The sequence below is a fragment of the Giraffa tippelskirchi genome, chromosome 8 (assembly GCF_054371585.1).
Source record: "Giraffa tippelskirchi isolate mGirTip1 chromosome 8, T2T-mGirTip1v1.2.pri, whole genome shotgun sequence".
Taxonomy (NCBI): domain Eukaryota; kingdom Metazoa; phylum Chordata; class Mammalia; order Artiodactyla; family Giraffidae; genus Giraffa; species Giraffa tippelskirchi.
Genome location: NC_137282.1, coordinates 36980720 through 36997833, shown reverse-complemented (window position 1 = coordinate 36997833; position 17114 = coordinate 36980720). Strand labels below are relative to the sequence as shown.

Here is a 17114-nt window from a genome sequence, read left to right as displayed (position 1 = left end):
CATCTTTTCAGACTGCTATTATAAACACCACAGACTAGGTGGCTTATAAACAACACAAATTAATTTCTCACAGTTCTGGAGGCAGGAGGTTTGAGATCATCGAGTCAGCGTGGTCAGGAGAATGCTCTATTCTGGGTCTCAGACTTCTCACTGTCCTCAAAGGGATGATGGGGTGGGCAGTTCCGGGGCCTCTTCCTGAGGGCCTTAATTCCTTTCATGGGGCTTGACCGTCTTGACCTAAACACCTCCCAAATGGCCTCCTAATACTACATCATCTTTGGGAGTTAAGATTTCTATATATGAATCTGGGAAGGATGCAAACATTCAGCCCATAGCACTCAATTTAAAGTTAAATATTTATTCAAACTATAGCACGAAGCTTCATTTGAGTTCTAACTGGCTGAACCATGTTACCTAAAGATTGCCCTATATATAAAGGGCTGTTACTCTCACAATTACACTACTTTGTGACAGGAAAACAAGTAGTATAAGGAAAGAAATACAACAATTAAGACTAAGTTACCCAAAATAAACACAAGTAGAATTGTTTCATGTTAAAAGTGTTGTTTCATTTCTAACACACAGTTACATTCATCAAATTAGAGACCTAAAAAAGCAACTTAAAAGTTACAAATTGAAACTTTCCTGATTCAGTTTCACATATTATCCCTATGAATCTCACAGTTTTAGTATTGAAATGTCTTAATTTACTCTTAATTTACAGGATACAGATAAAGACGCAGCTGAAGCCCCATGCCAATATTGATTTAAGAAATAGCTTAAAATACCATTCTTACAGCAGATCCTAAGATATTTCATGACATCATTAAAATGTTGTGGGAAATTGTTCAAATTTTGCATTTATACTAACCTGGATTCAAATACCAACTCTCGTTTGTTTGTAACTTTGGCAACATCTTTGATCATGTTTAATCATAGCTTCCTCACCTGTAAAATTAATATAATAGGATCAGCCACATAACTTTGTAGGAAATAAATAAAACAATATATGTGAGGCATTTATAGGGTAAACAGTAAGCAAATGGAAGTTATTTTTATTGACCTAAATTTCCATTAACCATATTAGTATCTTATCACAATATGTACAAAATGATGAAAGTATTTTCACAGGTTCTGTTGAAATTAAATGAAAGTGTTTCCCCTCTTTAATTAAAGGGAGATGATATAAATCCCTAGATTAGGGACTCCTACCTCCCGATATCTGTGTTTAATGCCTATAAATACTTCTAGTGAAATTTTCTCTGTTACCGTCTCTACTGAATATGCTATTACACAGTGATGACTTCAATGTAGTTTAAAAACCTTTTTGAGTTGCTTTTCTTTTACTGTTTTTATAATAAGGCATCCCCTTCTTATTTGAGTAGTTAGCTTTAAGTTCAGGAAGCAATGATTTGCCTTTGACATTTTATCACATGAGCTGTCTAGTTAAGGTCAGGATATCCAGCTTTCTGAAAAGATTTGAAAACTGGGATGGCAGAGGTCTTCCCTTTGGCTGAATAATACCCAGCTTTTATACAGAAGGTACCCCCTGGGTAAATTAACAAATATACCCAGTGACACAGTATCTAGAAGAACCCTTGTTCCATATTGTTGTTTTGCTGCTCTTGAGATGAGTGCTATACTGCAGAGATTTTCTTTGGAGACTGAATTAGGAATCTAAGTTCCAAGTATGATGGTGATGTAACTAGAGTACTACTGTCCATTACAGTTTGACATATAGAGTCCACAGAAATAGCGTCTACAGTACAAACATACAATTTGTTCAAGGCAAATGTAGAGGTTGGAATGAACTCTAAATTGCCTATAATTTACCTGACCTAATATTTTTAATTCTCATAATCAAATCTCCATGAATTCAGCTCTCCAAATTTCCATCTCTGCTACCTCATATATCAAATGGACAGAAAGTTAAACAAGCAGCAAAGAATTAAAAGTATCACCCTCTGTACCTTTGTATTTCTTTCTAATTAAGAGAAATGTTAATTGAAATTAGAATGACACAGACTCTGTGCAGAAATCTCCTGAGTATTGTAATTGGTTTGTGGAGCTGTTTTCCCAGGGTTATTCACTGGAGTGATTCCCACCTGGCTGGAAATAACTGAAAAGTCTCACCTAAATAGGAGCCTCAAGTTTATGAAATAGGATTGGCAGTGGAAGAGCAAATGTATCCACATCCAAATTAGATTTGCTTTAACCATTTATGGAGAAAGTATTTGAGGTCAGATGTTTTTACTAATCATCAGTTCACTTCAGTTATCCTTTCCCCATGCAATTTCCCCCAACTCAGTTTGATCACATCTAGGCCTTTACTTTGCCAACAAAAATCTGTCTAGTCAAGGCTATGGTTTTTCCAGTGGTCATGTATGGATGTGAGAGTTGGACGGTGAAGAAAGCTGAGCGCCGAAGAATTGATGCTTTTGAACTGTGGTGTTGGAGAAGACTCTTGAGAGTCCCTTGGACTGCAAGGAGATCCAACCAGTCCATCCTAAAAGAGATCAGTCCTGGATGTTCATTGGAAGGTCTGATGTTGAAGCTGAAACTCCAATACTTTGGCCACCTCATGCGAGGGGTTGACTCATTGGAAAAGACCCTAATGCTGGGTAGAATTGGGGGCGGGAGGAGAAGGGGACGACAGAGGATGAGATGGTTGGATGGCATCACCGACTCGATGGACATGGGTTTGGGTAGACTCCGGGAGTTGGTGATGGACAGAGAGGCCTGGCGTGCTGCAATTCGTGGGGTCGCAAAGAGTCGGACACAACTGAACGTCTGGACTGAACTGAACTGAACTGAACTGAGACCTTTTAATGGTTTCACATTACCAACAGAACCAAACAGAATACTTCAAGACTTTGCCCCCAGGCTCCAACTACCTTCCATAGTCCTCTGTTTACATCCACAGTACATTTCAACCAAACACATGAGAGTGCCTTCCCATCAAATAGATATATTCACATTGCCACGTTTACTGGACAACTCTTCTGCTTTCTTCTTTTCTCTAGAATAACAAATGCTCACCAAATCCCACCAAACTTGCAAGATTCAGACCAAATACCATGTCCTCCAATAAATCCTTAGTGCTCCTCTTGGCTGAAAATGATATCATCTCCTTTGAAATTTCCTACCCTTCATCTATATCTCCCACTGATTCCTCCCTCTTTACCTAATACACTAAGCTCCTTGAGCAAAAAAGCTATGTCTTGTTAATTCCTAAAGACCCAGCATTTATCCCATGTTAGTTATCAAGTATTCATGAAATAAGTTTTGGATTATAAATTATATTTATAACAAATTATAAATTAACAATTACAAATTTTAAAAGCTTTACTTAGGATAGTTTCTAGGACAGCTTGTATAATCATCTCTCTTTGCATAAATTTAGAAAGAAATTAAATAAGGAAATTGAAGGGAAGACAAAAAGTTGGAGTAATCAAAACCTCGAATTTTAAACTAGAAAAAAAAGTTAACATTTTACATATTCCTACCTTATACTACAAAGCATTGAGTATATCTTTAAAATGTACATAATATACATGACATAATATAATAAAACCAAATGTCAAATTTAATGTGCATTTGTCTTGGTTCAACAATATAAAAATCTATGAAAAGTCTTTTATCTTAAGTATAACTTAAGTCAGTGAATACTAGCTTATGCGAAGGAAAGCAGACTGTTAGAAATTAAAGTAATCAAAATATATGATGCAACCCTTACCTTTGAGAACTCCATAAACAAGACACATACAAGCAAACTAATATAAAAATAGGATATGCAAATTCCAAGAGGGTATACAAAAACAGTTATGAGGGTTTAAAGTTTGAAGAATAAAGATACTGTTTTAGTCTATTTGAGCTGCTATAACAAAATACCACAGACTGGGTGGCTTATAAACAACAAATATTTATTTTTCACAGTTCTGCAGGCTGGGGAGTCCAAGATTATGGCAGATTCAGTGTTTGGTGAGGACTCATTTCCTGGTTCACAGTTGGTCCTCTTTTTGGACCACACAGAGGAAGGGGCAAGCAAGCTCTCTAGGATCACCTTTAAAAGAATGCTAATCCCATGAGGGCTCTGCCCTCATGACCTGAAGTCTCCACCTCCTAATACCATCACATTGGGAATTCCTTTCAATACATGAATTTGGAAGGAACACAAATATTCAGGCTATTGCAGATGCTTTCCTTGATAATTTGTGGAATATAAAACAAAATTGGGGAAACAGAATAAATAGGTCTACATAGAGATGGGGTAGAGAATTCAATGCAGAAAAGAACAATAAACAAAGACATCAAGGCAAGACATTTTTCAGAATTGTTCCAACTTGCCAGAAATGTAAGATGCAAGTGGTGAATAATCACAATAATAATACCCAACATCTTTTGAGCAGTTCTTATATTCTGGGTATTGTTATAAGGACTTTACGTATGTTAAATTCATTTAATTTTTATAACAGCCATGTAAGGTGAGGGTTATATTTTCTTTTAATAGGGGGTAAGAAGGCATAGTGAGTAGAAATGAGAATTACAATTTAGAAGATAAGCTGGAATCATGTTGCTAACTAATCCTATTGGTAGAAAACTAAAATGCATTAACTGGAGGAAGATGAAAATAGTAGAGGATATAACTGAGGTAGAGGAGACACCACGTAAAAGGCATGGGAAGCCTGTTTATCTGTGTGATGAGGGAGGGGCAAGAAAAAAGTATGGAAAATGTGTTTTTGTTGGAGAGTGCCATGTATACAGGTTATAAAGTTTGACAAACAATATGAAGAGCTTACATGCCAGGTTGAGGGGCTTTATTCTATAGTCTTGAGGGTTTACAAAAGAAATGATGTACAGCTTTCTATATTAAATAGGCCACCCTTACACTGTATGGTGTGCTTCCCTGATAGCTCAGTTGGTAAAGAAACCACCTGCAATTCAGGAAACCCTGGTTCGATTCCTGGGTCAGAAAGATCCCCTTGAGAAGGGACAGGCTACCCACTCCAGTATTCTTGGGCTTCCCTTGTGGCCCAGCCGGTAAAGAATCTGCCTGCAATACAGGAGACCTGGGTTTGATCCCCTGAAGAAGGGAAAGGCTACCCATGCCAGTATTCTGGCCCAGAGAATTCCCAGTGCATGGGGTCGCAAAGAGTCGGGCACGACTGAGCGACTTTCACTCTACGCTGCATGGGGGCTTCCCAGGTGGCGCTAGTGGTAAAGAACCTGCCCGCTAATGCAGGAGACGTAAGAGATGCAGGTTCCATCCCTTGGTAGGGAAGATCCCCTGGAGGCGGGCATGGCAACCCACTCCAGTATTCTTGCCTGGAGAATCCCATGGACAGAAGAGCCTGGCGGGCTATGGTCCAGGTCACAAAGACTTGGACATGACTGAAGCAATTTATCAGCAACAGCGTGTTGCATGGAGGGTGGATATGAAGAGAATTAGAGCATAGGCAGGGAGATGAGACAGGAGGCCATCAGCCCTAATGTCCCAGCAAAAGATAATGAGACACAGACCTGAAATTGTGATTGTAGGTAGGAGAAGAGGTAAAATGCAGCCAACTGTGTTGTCCCAAAGTGTCTGCCACAGCTGTATCCCACAACTCCGAGTACCAGTGTGACTTGCCAACTCCTGGGCTCAGTAGTTCCTTCTCTCACAATTACAGCAGAAAAGACACTATAGTGGCCTCCGAGGTTAGGTCATAAAATGTGATACAGCTTTCACCTAACTTCTTAAAATACTTGCTCTTAGGACGCAGCTGCCAACCCATGTGGAAGCCCAAAGGGTCCCCACATGAGGAAACGATATGAAAAGCCCACATGGCAGCCCACAGCCCAGTTGAGGTCCCAGCTATTCTATACCATCAACTGCCAGATGTGAATGAAGATGCCTTCTGATGATTTCAAACTCCATCCTTCTAGTCTTTCTAGCTGAGGCCCATACACCATGAAGCAGAGGTCAGCAGTCCCACTGTTGTTGTTTTATGCTCACTGAGTTTGGAGATAATTTATTACTGAAACAAGAGGAAATCGTTAAATATTAGGAGATAAAATCAAAAGGATTTAATAGTTTCTGAAAACTATAGCTTGAAGTGCTGAAGACTCTGAGGCTGGTGGAAGACAGGCTCCAGGAAAGCAAGGAATTTAAAGCAAATGTCTTCAAGACTTTGTCAAGTTGAATTCCAAATAAAATGGCCCAAAGAGAAAATTGAGTATCTTGGTCTCTCCTTAAAATTTAAGAAATTACATTAAAACATCATATATGTACCAATAAATCTCACTCCAATCTAAGTACCTGGCATGTTCAAAGGCAGCTTTCTTGAAATGATCTTTTTGGACAGGTTAATACAATTTCTTCCCTAGAAACCACAAATATTTAAAAATATTTGGAACTTAATTTGGGGAAGTTTGAAGGAAGATGATCTCTTGCTTTGTTCCCTCATTTTCATGATCTTTTTTATTATGTAGAAATATATGTTATGTTTCCAAATAATCTGTCCAAACTTACAGTAGCAGACTTTTATAATATATGACTTGGTAGGAATATGGCTGGATACCTGGTAGATTTTGAAAATTTGTTCCTTAGAATGGCAATCATAAACAAATGGGCCCCACTGCTAAAATTTCTAAAGAAAGAAACACTTTTTAAAATAAATGATTTCATAAATCTTGATTTATTCTCAATATGTGTGGGGGTTTTGGCGGGGATGGGGCAGAGGTTCAGTTATGTTAGATAATTTCTCTTCCTTCATCAGAAGGTAACATCTAATTGCTTTTCCTTAAGGAAATAAGAAAACCGAAGGAGCATTTTCTCTTGGTGCCAAACTACAAGCATGTGATAGGCAGCACATGACAAGGATCTTACTGAAAGAGCACTCAGTATTTTCCCTGCACAATTAATCTAATTCAACCAAATATAAAAAGAAACTTGGAGGGCAGCTTATCATCCAGATTCATGACACATCATTTGCATTAGACTCTGATTTTTACATGTCTTCTCCTCATGTCCCCGAGTATTGCTTATGTGATTGATCGTTAAAACTGCATTTAGTCATCATTACTTGCCAATAACTATTGAGTAACAAAATGGATACATACTTGGCAAACAGAGAATATTACACTTGCTATGTTCAGTAAGCCTCCCGGGAACGGTTACTGAACAATAAGATAACAATTACAGAACAATTACAGAAAACAAAATGCTTGTTTCTATTGCTTAGAATATCATCATCACAGCCTTTCTGCCTCACTCTCCCAGACCTCTCCCTTGCCTAAAACTCTCTCTAACAAATTTACTGACATGATTTGGGGAATAAGTTGATGAGACATGGTCAAGGAGATGCATTCATAAAAATGATTAAACTGGTGGAACCATATAAAAGCAGTAAGGTCAATATATACCATCTCCAAAATAAAAGCCATTTTAATCATATAGAGTTTTATGGAGGAAACTCAATATGTACATACTGTGTGTGTGTATCTTCTAAGTTTTTAATATATGACTAAGGTGTAGGTTATTGTAGTTTCTATCTTCATGCTTATTCAAAACCTTCAGCAGCATAAATTTTAAAAGTAACTGATGGCAGATATTGTAATAATGTAATATAAAATACTTCTTTGTTGCTAGAGCTAAATGGACAATTTGGGGCATACATATTCATAAGGCTTTGGAATGTTTCCAGTAAATGCTGCATCATGTAGGAAGAAGAATGGGGTTGCATTAAGCATATGTTGGTAATTGGTAATGCAACCTCCCAGTTCCCCTGGGTGTGCAACTCTTGAGAGATCATCTTCCAAGCCATGATGATTTCACACGTTCTAATGCACTGGATTTACATAATTAAATTTTAAAGTAAATTTAATGATATGCTAGAGAATCTCAGAAATAGGTGTTATTACTGCAAACAGGGTAGCAAAATGAATTTTCACATGTTTCTTCCATATTTCTTCTAAAACCCAGATATATATATATATATATATATATATATATATATATATATATGTACACACTCAGTGACGTCTCTTGTGAATAAAATAAAGGAAGGAATGAAAAGAAAGAAAAAATAAGGAAAGACAGAAAGGAAGAAAAATGTCAAGGAAAAATAAAAATAAAACTTATTAACGGCCTCAAACACAGCTGAAGGCACAGCTTACTTTGGGGCCTTCTACATAAAAGTAGATTTAATGTGATATTCCTTCTTTCCTCCTGGAAAGGAAAAGTATTCAAAATCTTTTTTAAACTGTTACAAAAACCTAGAAGTTCAAGTGGTTTAACCAAACTGTTCTGCCAGTTCAATCAAATTACTGTTAAATAAAAATATTTTTGGAGAATTTCATATAAAAGACCTGACTTAAGGACTTCATTTTTATTGCATTCATTCATTCAATACTCTGCTAAGCAAAGTTTACAAAAAACTGATGTGACTCTGTGCAATTATAATAGAATAGTGTTATTTGAGGGAATGCAAATGAGTAGACATTTATTCCTGCCCCTTGAAGAGAATTCTTTGATAAGCTTAAACACAGCCCATTTGGTGTGCGGTGTTCCTCCAGTGTTTCCTTTGTTCCTGTCATTAGCTACGGATTAACTGAGATGAAAGATAGTGGCAAGCTCTGTCCAAAGTTTTCAAAATGTACGCATAAGAGCAAATTAAATATCTTTGAGTATGACCTAGATTTGATGACTTGCTTACAAAGGACAGAGGATGGAAAATGAACAGTGTTTTCATTTCCCAAGGCTGTCATAACAAAGTCCCACAAATTAGGTAGCTTAAAAAAACAAAATGTATTGTCTCATGGTTCTGGAGTCTAAAAGTCAGAAATTAAGGTGTTGGTAAGGCCATGCTCTGGCTTCACTGGTGGCTCACCAACCAATGCAGGAGATGCAGGTGCAATCTCTGTCTGGAGGGTACCCTGGAGAAGGAAATGGCAACCCACTTCAGTATTCTTGCCTGGGAAATCCCATGGACAGAGGAGCACCGCAGGCTACAGTCCATGGGGTCATAAAGAGTTAGGTACAATGTAGACACAGTGACTAAAGAACAAATAACACAGGTCACAGCCCCTCTAAAACTTTGGGGGAGAAACCTTCCTCATCTCTTCCTAGCTTCTGAAATGGCTTGCATTGCATCACCCAAACTGCCTCTGCTGTCACATGACATTCTCCCTGTGTGTCTCTGTGTGTTCACAGAGGCTTCACTTGGCATTTTCCTAGTCTTATAAGGACACCTGTCATATTGAATTAGGGCCCATCCTAATGACCTTATCTTACTTTGATTAAATATACAAAGAATCTATTTCCAAACAAGATCACATTTCAAGGTATTGGAGCTAGGCTTCCAAATTATCTTTTTTAGAGGACACAATTCAGCCTGTAATAAAGAGCAACTTTTCAGTGGAGAACCCTGGCAAACACAACTTTAACAGAAAAAGCTGGCTTAAAACTCAACATTCAAAAAATGAAGATCATGGCATCTGGTCCCATCACTTCATGGCACATAGATGGAGAAACAACGGAAATAGGGAGAGACTTTATTTTCTTGGGCTCCAAAATCCCTGCAGATGGTGAATGCAGCCATGAAATTAAAAGATGCTTGCCCCTTGGAAGAAAAGCTATGGCCAACCTAGACAGCATATTAAAAAGCAGAGACATTACTTTGCCAACAAAGTCCATCTAGTCATAGCTATGGTTTTTCCAGTGGTCATGTATGGATGCGAGAGTTGGACCACTAAGAAGACTGAGCACTGAAGAGTTGATGCTTTTGAACTGTGGTGTTGGAGAAGACTCTTGAGAGTCCCTTGGGCTGCAAGGAGATCCAACCAGTCCATCCTAAAGGAGATCAGTCCTGAGTATTCATTAGAAGAACTGATGCTGAAGCTGAAACTCTAATACTTTGGCCACCTGATGCGTAGAGCTGATTTATTAGAAATGATCTTGATGCTAGGAAAGACTGAAGGCAGAAGAAGGGGATGACAGAGGATGAGATGGTTGGATGGCATCACTGACTGAAAGGATATCAGTTTGAGCAAGCTCTGGGAGATGGTAAAGGACAGGGAAGCCTGGCATGCTGCAGTCCATGGGGTCGGACACAACTGAGCAACAGAACAACAAGAGCAAATTGGTTAGTCTTGCTGACGGTGACAGGATTCAAGATACACTATCTCAAAATATGGTACCTTAGCATACTGGATGTTTGAAGCTTAAAGGAATGTGAGAAATGGCAAGCACAGGAAAGATTCTTTGACCTTCCCCTGAAGTAGGTCATAAATCCCTCATGTGAGAGGTGCCCTCCCTATACTCAGAGTGTTGTAGCCATGCATTCTGGGAAACAAACTCACTCAGAAGGACAATGCAGGTAGTGGGTTGCAGTTTATTACACCGGCGGGCCCAAGGCAGAGTCTTCTCTTAGCCAAGGACCCCGACCTGCATTTGTGAAAATCTTTTATACCCCATGTGCACGTGTGTGAAATCACCACCCCAAATTCCTTGAGACTTACATAAACAAAGGATGGGTAAATACAATCACAGTAATCTCATCATTCATGTGTTATATGTTCAAACAGTTAAACAATTGGCCAATAATCAATAAGCCCGAGGTTACACTCGGGCTTATTGGTACAGAAAAATTTATGGCCTGTCCGGAGACAGGGGTGATTAGCGTATGTTTTCTCTTAGGCGATGAGTAACCTGGATACAATCTTCAAGGTTCCCCTGTCCGGAGGGGGTCTTATCCTTTTATTGTCATTTCCATAGGCACTAAGCACAGAGTTTAGAGTCCATTAGAGAGGTGGCCAAGCATGATCAGCATGAATAGGCCTAAGATGGAGTCCAGGCCCTATGAATTCCCTCTTTAAAAGGAGCATCCTTATCTCTGAAGATGGAAGGATGCTGAGAGGAATGTGAATGAACAAGGCTTTCAAACTGTCCTCCGGTTTACTGCATGAAACTCACACCCCTTTTGCCCTACATCACATTTTCCCACAACTTTCCACCCTTCCTCAAATTAGCCTAAAATTGGTCAGATCATTTCCTTAGCTACCATGTCATGTAAAATTTATACTAAATAAAAGTGCATGCTTTTCTCTCTCTAATCTGTTTTTTGTTATAGAGACCCAGTCAAGAACCTAAAAATAGATAAAGGAGAGATGTTTTTTTCTCCTCTTATCACACACTCCCTAACGAAATGTCATGAGAAGGTATGTCACATCTGTGCTTTTATTCCCCCAAACCCCAAACCTTAGGCTGATCACGACAAATACCTCATAGAATCAAACTGACAGGCATTCATTCTACAAAGCACCTGACTAGCACTCTTCCAAGCTGTCAAACAAGGAAATATTTAGAAAACATCACAGACAAGAGGAAACTAAAGAGACATAAAGACTAAATGTAATATGGAATCCTGGATTGTATCCTAAAACAGAAAAAAGACATTCCTACAATAACTAGTGAAATCCAGATGAAGTCTACAGTGTAATTAATAGAAATGCTATTAATATTTCTTAGTTTTGACAAATGTGCCATGAGAGATGTTAATATTACGGGAAATTGGGTGAGAGATATATATGAACTTTCTGTACTATCTTTGCATCTTTAATGTAGATCTAAATATTTTTCCAAATTTTTTTTAAAGTTTATTTAGAAAAATAAAATAATAATGGTATTTACGCTCTTTCCTCATACGAGAGGGCTTGCCTTGCGGCTCAGTTGGTAAAGAATCTGCTTGCAATGTGGGAGACCTGGATTCAATCCTTGGGTTGGGAAGATCCCCTGAAGAAGGGAAGGGCTACCCACTCCAGTATTCTGGCCTGGAGAATTCCAACAACTGTATAGTCCATGGGGTGACAAAGAGTCAGACAAGACTGAGTGACTTTCGCATCACTTCATCATATGAGAAGTTATCAAGTTGTCAACTCATAAAGATGATCTGCTCGGAGTACAGTAATGGAGGATATTTTACTTCCTCTCTTTATTCAATGGAAGTGTTTCCTTCCATAAGGGAGGCGGACATGTGATAGCAGTTCAGTTCAGTCGCTCAGTCGTGTCCGACTCCTTGCGACCCCATGAACCGCAGCCCATCAGGCCTCCTTGTCCATCACCAACTCTTGGAGTCCACCCAGAACCATGTCCACTGAGTCAGTGATGCCATCCAACCATCTCATGCTTTGTCGTCCCCTTCTCCTCCTGCCCCCAATCCTTCCCAGCATCAGGGTCTTTTCCAATGAGTCAACTCTTTGCATGAGGTGGCCAAAGTATTGGAATTTCAGCTTCAACATCAGACCTTCCAATGAACACCCAGGACTGATCTCCTTTAGGATGGACTGGTTGGATCTCCTCGCAGTCCAAGGGACTCTCAAGAGTCTTCTCCAACACCACAGTTCAAAAGCATCACTTCTTTGGTGCTCAGCTTTCTTTATGGTCCAACTTTCACATCCATATATGACTACTGGAAAAACCACAGCCTTGATTAGACAGATCTTTGTGAAAAGTAATGTCTCTGCTTTTTAATATGCTGTCTAGGTTGGTCATAACTTTCCTTCCAAGGAGTAAGTGTCTTTTAATTTCATGGCTCCAATCACCACCTGCAGTGATTTTGGAGCCCAAAAAAATAAAGTCAGCCATTGTTTCCACTGTTTCCCCATCTATTTGCCATGGAGTGACGAGACCAGATGCCATGATCTTAGTTTTCTGAATGTTGAGCTTTAAGACAACTTTTTCACTCTCCGCTTTTACTTTCATCAAGAGGCTCTTTAGTTCTTCTTCAATTTCTGCCATAAGGGTGGTGTCATCTACATACTTGAGGTTATTGATATTTCTCCTGGCAATCTTGATTCCAGCTTGTGTTTCTTCCAGCCCAGCGTTTCTCATGATGGACTCTGCATATAAGTTAAATAAGCAGGGTGACAATATACAACCTTGATGTACTCCTTTTCCTATTTGGAACCAGTCTGTTGTTCCATGTCCAGTTCTAACTGTTGCTTCGTGACCTGCATACACATTTCTCAAGAGGAAGGTCAGGTGGTCTGGTATTCCCATCTCTTTTAGAATTTTCCACAGTTTATTGTGATCCACACAGTCAAAGGCTTCATGGTGGAAAGGTCTGACAGAATGTGGTCCACTGGAGAAGGGAATGGCAAACCACTTCAGTATTCTTGCCTTGAGAACCCCATGAACAGTATGAAAAGGCAAAAAGATAGGACACTGAAAGATGAACTCCCCAGGTCAGTAGGTGTCCAATATGCTACTGGAGATCAGTGGAGAAATAACTCCAGAAAGAATGAAGGGATGCATCCAAAGAAAAACAACATCCAGTTGTGGATGAAACTGGTGATAGAAGCAAGGTTCAATGCTGTAAAGAGCAATGTTGCATAGGAACCTGGAATGTTAGGTCCATGAATCAAGGCAAATTCAAAGTGGTCAAACAGGAGATGGAAAGAGTAAACATCGACATTCTAGGAATCAGCGAACTAAGATGGACTAGAATGGGTGAATTTAACTCAGATGACCACTATATCTACTACTGGGGGCAGGAATCCCTTAGAAGAAATGGAGTAGCCATCATAGTCAACAAAAGAGTCTGAAATGCAGTACTTGAATGCAATCTCAAAAAGGACAGAATGATCTCTGTTCGTTTCCAAGGCAAACCATTCAATATCACGGTAATCCAAGTCTATGACCTGACCAGTAATGCTGAAGAAGCTGAAGTTGAACAGTTCTATGAAGACCTACAAGACCTTTTAGAACTAACACCCAAAAAAGATGTCCTTTACATTAGTGGGGAATGGAATGCAAAGGTAGGAAGTCAACAAATACCTGGAGTAACAGGCAAATTTGGCCTTGGAGTACAGAATGAAGCAAGGCAAAGGCTAATAGAGCTTTGCCAAGAGAATGCACTGGTCATAGCAAACACCCTCTTCCAACAACACAAGAGAAGACTCTACACATGGACATCACCAGATGGTCGACACTGAAATCAGATTGATTATATTCTTTGCAGCCAAAGATGGAGAAACTCTATACAGTCAGCAAAAACAAGACTGGGAGCAGACTGTGGCTCACATCATGAACTCCTTATTGTCAAATTCATACTTAAATTGAAGAAATTGGGGAAAACCACTAGACCGTTCAGGTATGACCTAAATCAAATCCCTCATGATTATACAGTGGAAGTGAGAAATAGATTTAAGGGACTAGATCTGATAGACAGAGTGTCTGATGAACTATGGACAGAGGTTCATGACATTGTGCAGGAGACAAGGATCAAGACCATCCCCAAGAAAAAGAAATGCAAAAAAGCAAAATGGCTGTCTGAGGAGGCCTTACAAATAGCTGTGAAAAGAAGAGAAGCAAAAACCAAAGGAGAAAAGGAAAGATACACCCATTTGAATCCAAAGAATAGCAAGGAGAGATAAGAAAGCCTTCCTCAGTGATCAATGCAAAGAAATAGAGGAAAACAATATAATAGGACAGACAAGAGATCTCTTCAAGAAAATTAGAGATAACAAGGGAACATTTCACTCAAAGATGGGCTCTATAAAGGATAGAAATGGTATCGACCTAACAGAAGCAGAAGATATTAAGAAAAGGTGATAAGAATACACAGAAGAACTGTACAAAAAAAATCTTCTCGACCCAGATAATCATGATGGTGTGATCACTCACACTCACCTAGAGCCAGATACCCTGGACTGTGAAGTCAAGTGGGCCTTAGGAAGCATCTCTATAAACAAAGCTAGTGGAGGTGATGGAATTCCAGTTGAGCTATTTCAAATCCTGAAAGATGATACTGTGAAAGTGCTGCACTTAATATGTCAGCAAATTTGGAAAACTCAGCAACAGGACACAGGACTGGAAAAGGTCAGTTTTCATTCCAATCCCAAAGAAAGGCAATGCCAAAGAATGCTTAAACTACCGCACAATTGCACTCATCTCACACGCTAGTAAAGTAATGCTCAAAATTCTCCAAGCCAGGCTTCAGCAATACGTGAACCGTGAACATCCAGATGTTCAAGCTGGTTTTAGAAAAGGCAGAGGAACCAGAGATCAAATTGCCAACATAAGCTGGATCATCGAAAAAGCAAGAGTGTTCCAGAAAAACATCTATTTCTGCTTTATTGACTATGTGAAAGCCTTTGACTGTGTGATAGCAGTAAGATTGATTTACAATGTACAAATATTTTTGACAACATACTTGTATATTCAAAAGAGGAATTGCACAGGTAATTGAAAACAGTGGACAAAGCCCAGATTTGCAAGCCAGAGGAAGCATCTCTGGGATCTTCACTCCACACTACAGATTATGGCTTTTCAAGTGGATTATTTTACTTGAATCAGTTCTTTCATCTATCAGACTAGAACATAGTATGTGAAAGTGTGTTAGTCGCTCAGACATGTCCAGCTCTTTGTGACCCCATGGACTGTAGCCAGCCAGGCTCCTCTGTCCATGGAATTCTCCAGGCAAGAATACTGGAGTGGGTTGCCATATCCTTCTCCAGGGGACTTCCCAACCCAAGGTTCGAACCAGTGTCTCCCACACTGCAGGCAGATTCTTTACCGCCTGAACCACCTAGGAACATAATACAACTGTGGAAAAGATGGGCTTCCCAGATGGCTCAGTGGTAAAGAATCTGGCTGCTAATGTAGGAGACACAGGAGATGCAAGTTCGATCCCTGGGATGGGAAGATCCCCTGGAGGAGGAAATGGCAACCTACTTTAGTATTCTTACCTGGAAGAATCCCATGGACAGAGGAGCCTGGTGGGCTATAGTCCATAGTGTCTCAAAGAGTCAGACACAATTGAGAGACTTAGCACACATGTGGAAAGGATGCAATGGAAATTAAAGAAAATGTATATTATTGCCAGTTACATATAGATGCTGATTATTTTTTGGCATTCCCTGTAGAGAAAGGAAGAAAGAAACGTACTGTAACACTGCAACACTGGCAGCAATATGTTTAACATCTCAGTTCAATGTTGATGTGCAGGAGTGATGGCAGTCAAGTGGTAAGTAACTAGACATCTTCTTACAGAGTGACAACTGAGCCACTAATGACCTCTGCAAACTATTAGTTATACATTTAGCACCCTCCTCAGTATTTCCCAATATCATGAGAACTATTATATATTACATTTTAAAGTTACAGATATATTGCCTAATTTAAAAAAAAAAGAAAAAAATTTTTTTATTTGATGCAAATAATAGTTGTTTCCAGTGATCAATGTTAATTTTCATAGTTTCTGACATACTATTTCTACTGATCTGTTCAAAATATCTTTCTCAGCACGCACGTCAAAAATTAGAGAGCTTATGAAATTATTTCAATCATTCCTATCATTAATAATATCTTGAAATAGCATTCAAAACATAAGGTCAAAACCAGGTTAATTATATGCTTGAATTAATGTATAGATCAGCCTTCAAAGAATTTGAAGAGAGTGGGTGATAAGAGGCTGAAAGGCTGAAATCGAGACCATATGCAACCATGTGGAAACCGCCTGCTCATCTCACACAGTCGCTTTTTCTGAGTTCCCCATGTGGACAAGTCTTTGCTCTTTCCGTCTATAGATACTTAGTTGACAATCATTATTCTTTGAATTTCAGCTCAGAGATTTCACTATCAAAGATGGGTTTCCTACACAATCCAACTTCACTCTGCTCAGATGTCTTTGTCAACTGTGAGCTCCTTCCAAGTGGAGACTGTTTATCTAACAGAAGGTCTAGCATCGGCACATAGCAGGCAACACATTCACCTTGGTCAATCTACACTGAGACTATGTGAGGCACTGGTAAAATGCCAAGTACTGATTCCTTACTTCTGCAGAATTTTATTCTATTTTTCCAATATTTCTTTCTGTAGTTTTTTCCTTCATCTAATTTCTTTGCTTTCTATCTTTTTTATTCTTACAAGTATTATAGGTGAACTTGACCCAGTACAAGAATACATTTTTCCACTAAATAAAATAGGTATCCATTTAGTTATGTCCTTCTCTCTGCTTATTGCATTTCCATTATGATAAAACAAATTTAACCAAAGTCGTTCTGTCTCCCAAGATTGCTCCATCAACTTACGGTTAATTTCACTAATTTAAATTTACCTTCAAATATATTTG

At 39.0% G+C, this 17114-nt stretch overlaps 1 protein-coding gene across 9 annotated transcripts in view; it reads right to left on the bottom strand.

The window, feature by feature from the left end:
- Window positions 1-17114, bottom strand: part of LOC145518862 (uncharacterized) — a 1117244-nt gene that overhangs the window by 858738 nt on the left and 241392 nt on the right. For 7 of the 9 annotated variants that reach the window (XR_014063353.1, XR_014063357.1, XR_014063350.1 and 4 more), the window contains one exon: window positions 872-948. The gene's annotated coding sequence lies outside the window, so the exon portion shown is untranslated. Of the gene's footprint in view, window positions 1-547; window positions 949-17114 lie in introns of those variants that run through there. The other 2 variants (XR_014063351.1, XR_014063356.1) reach the window with 1 other exon arrangement.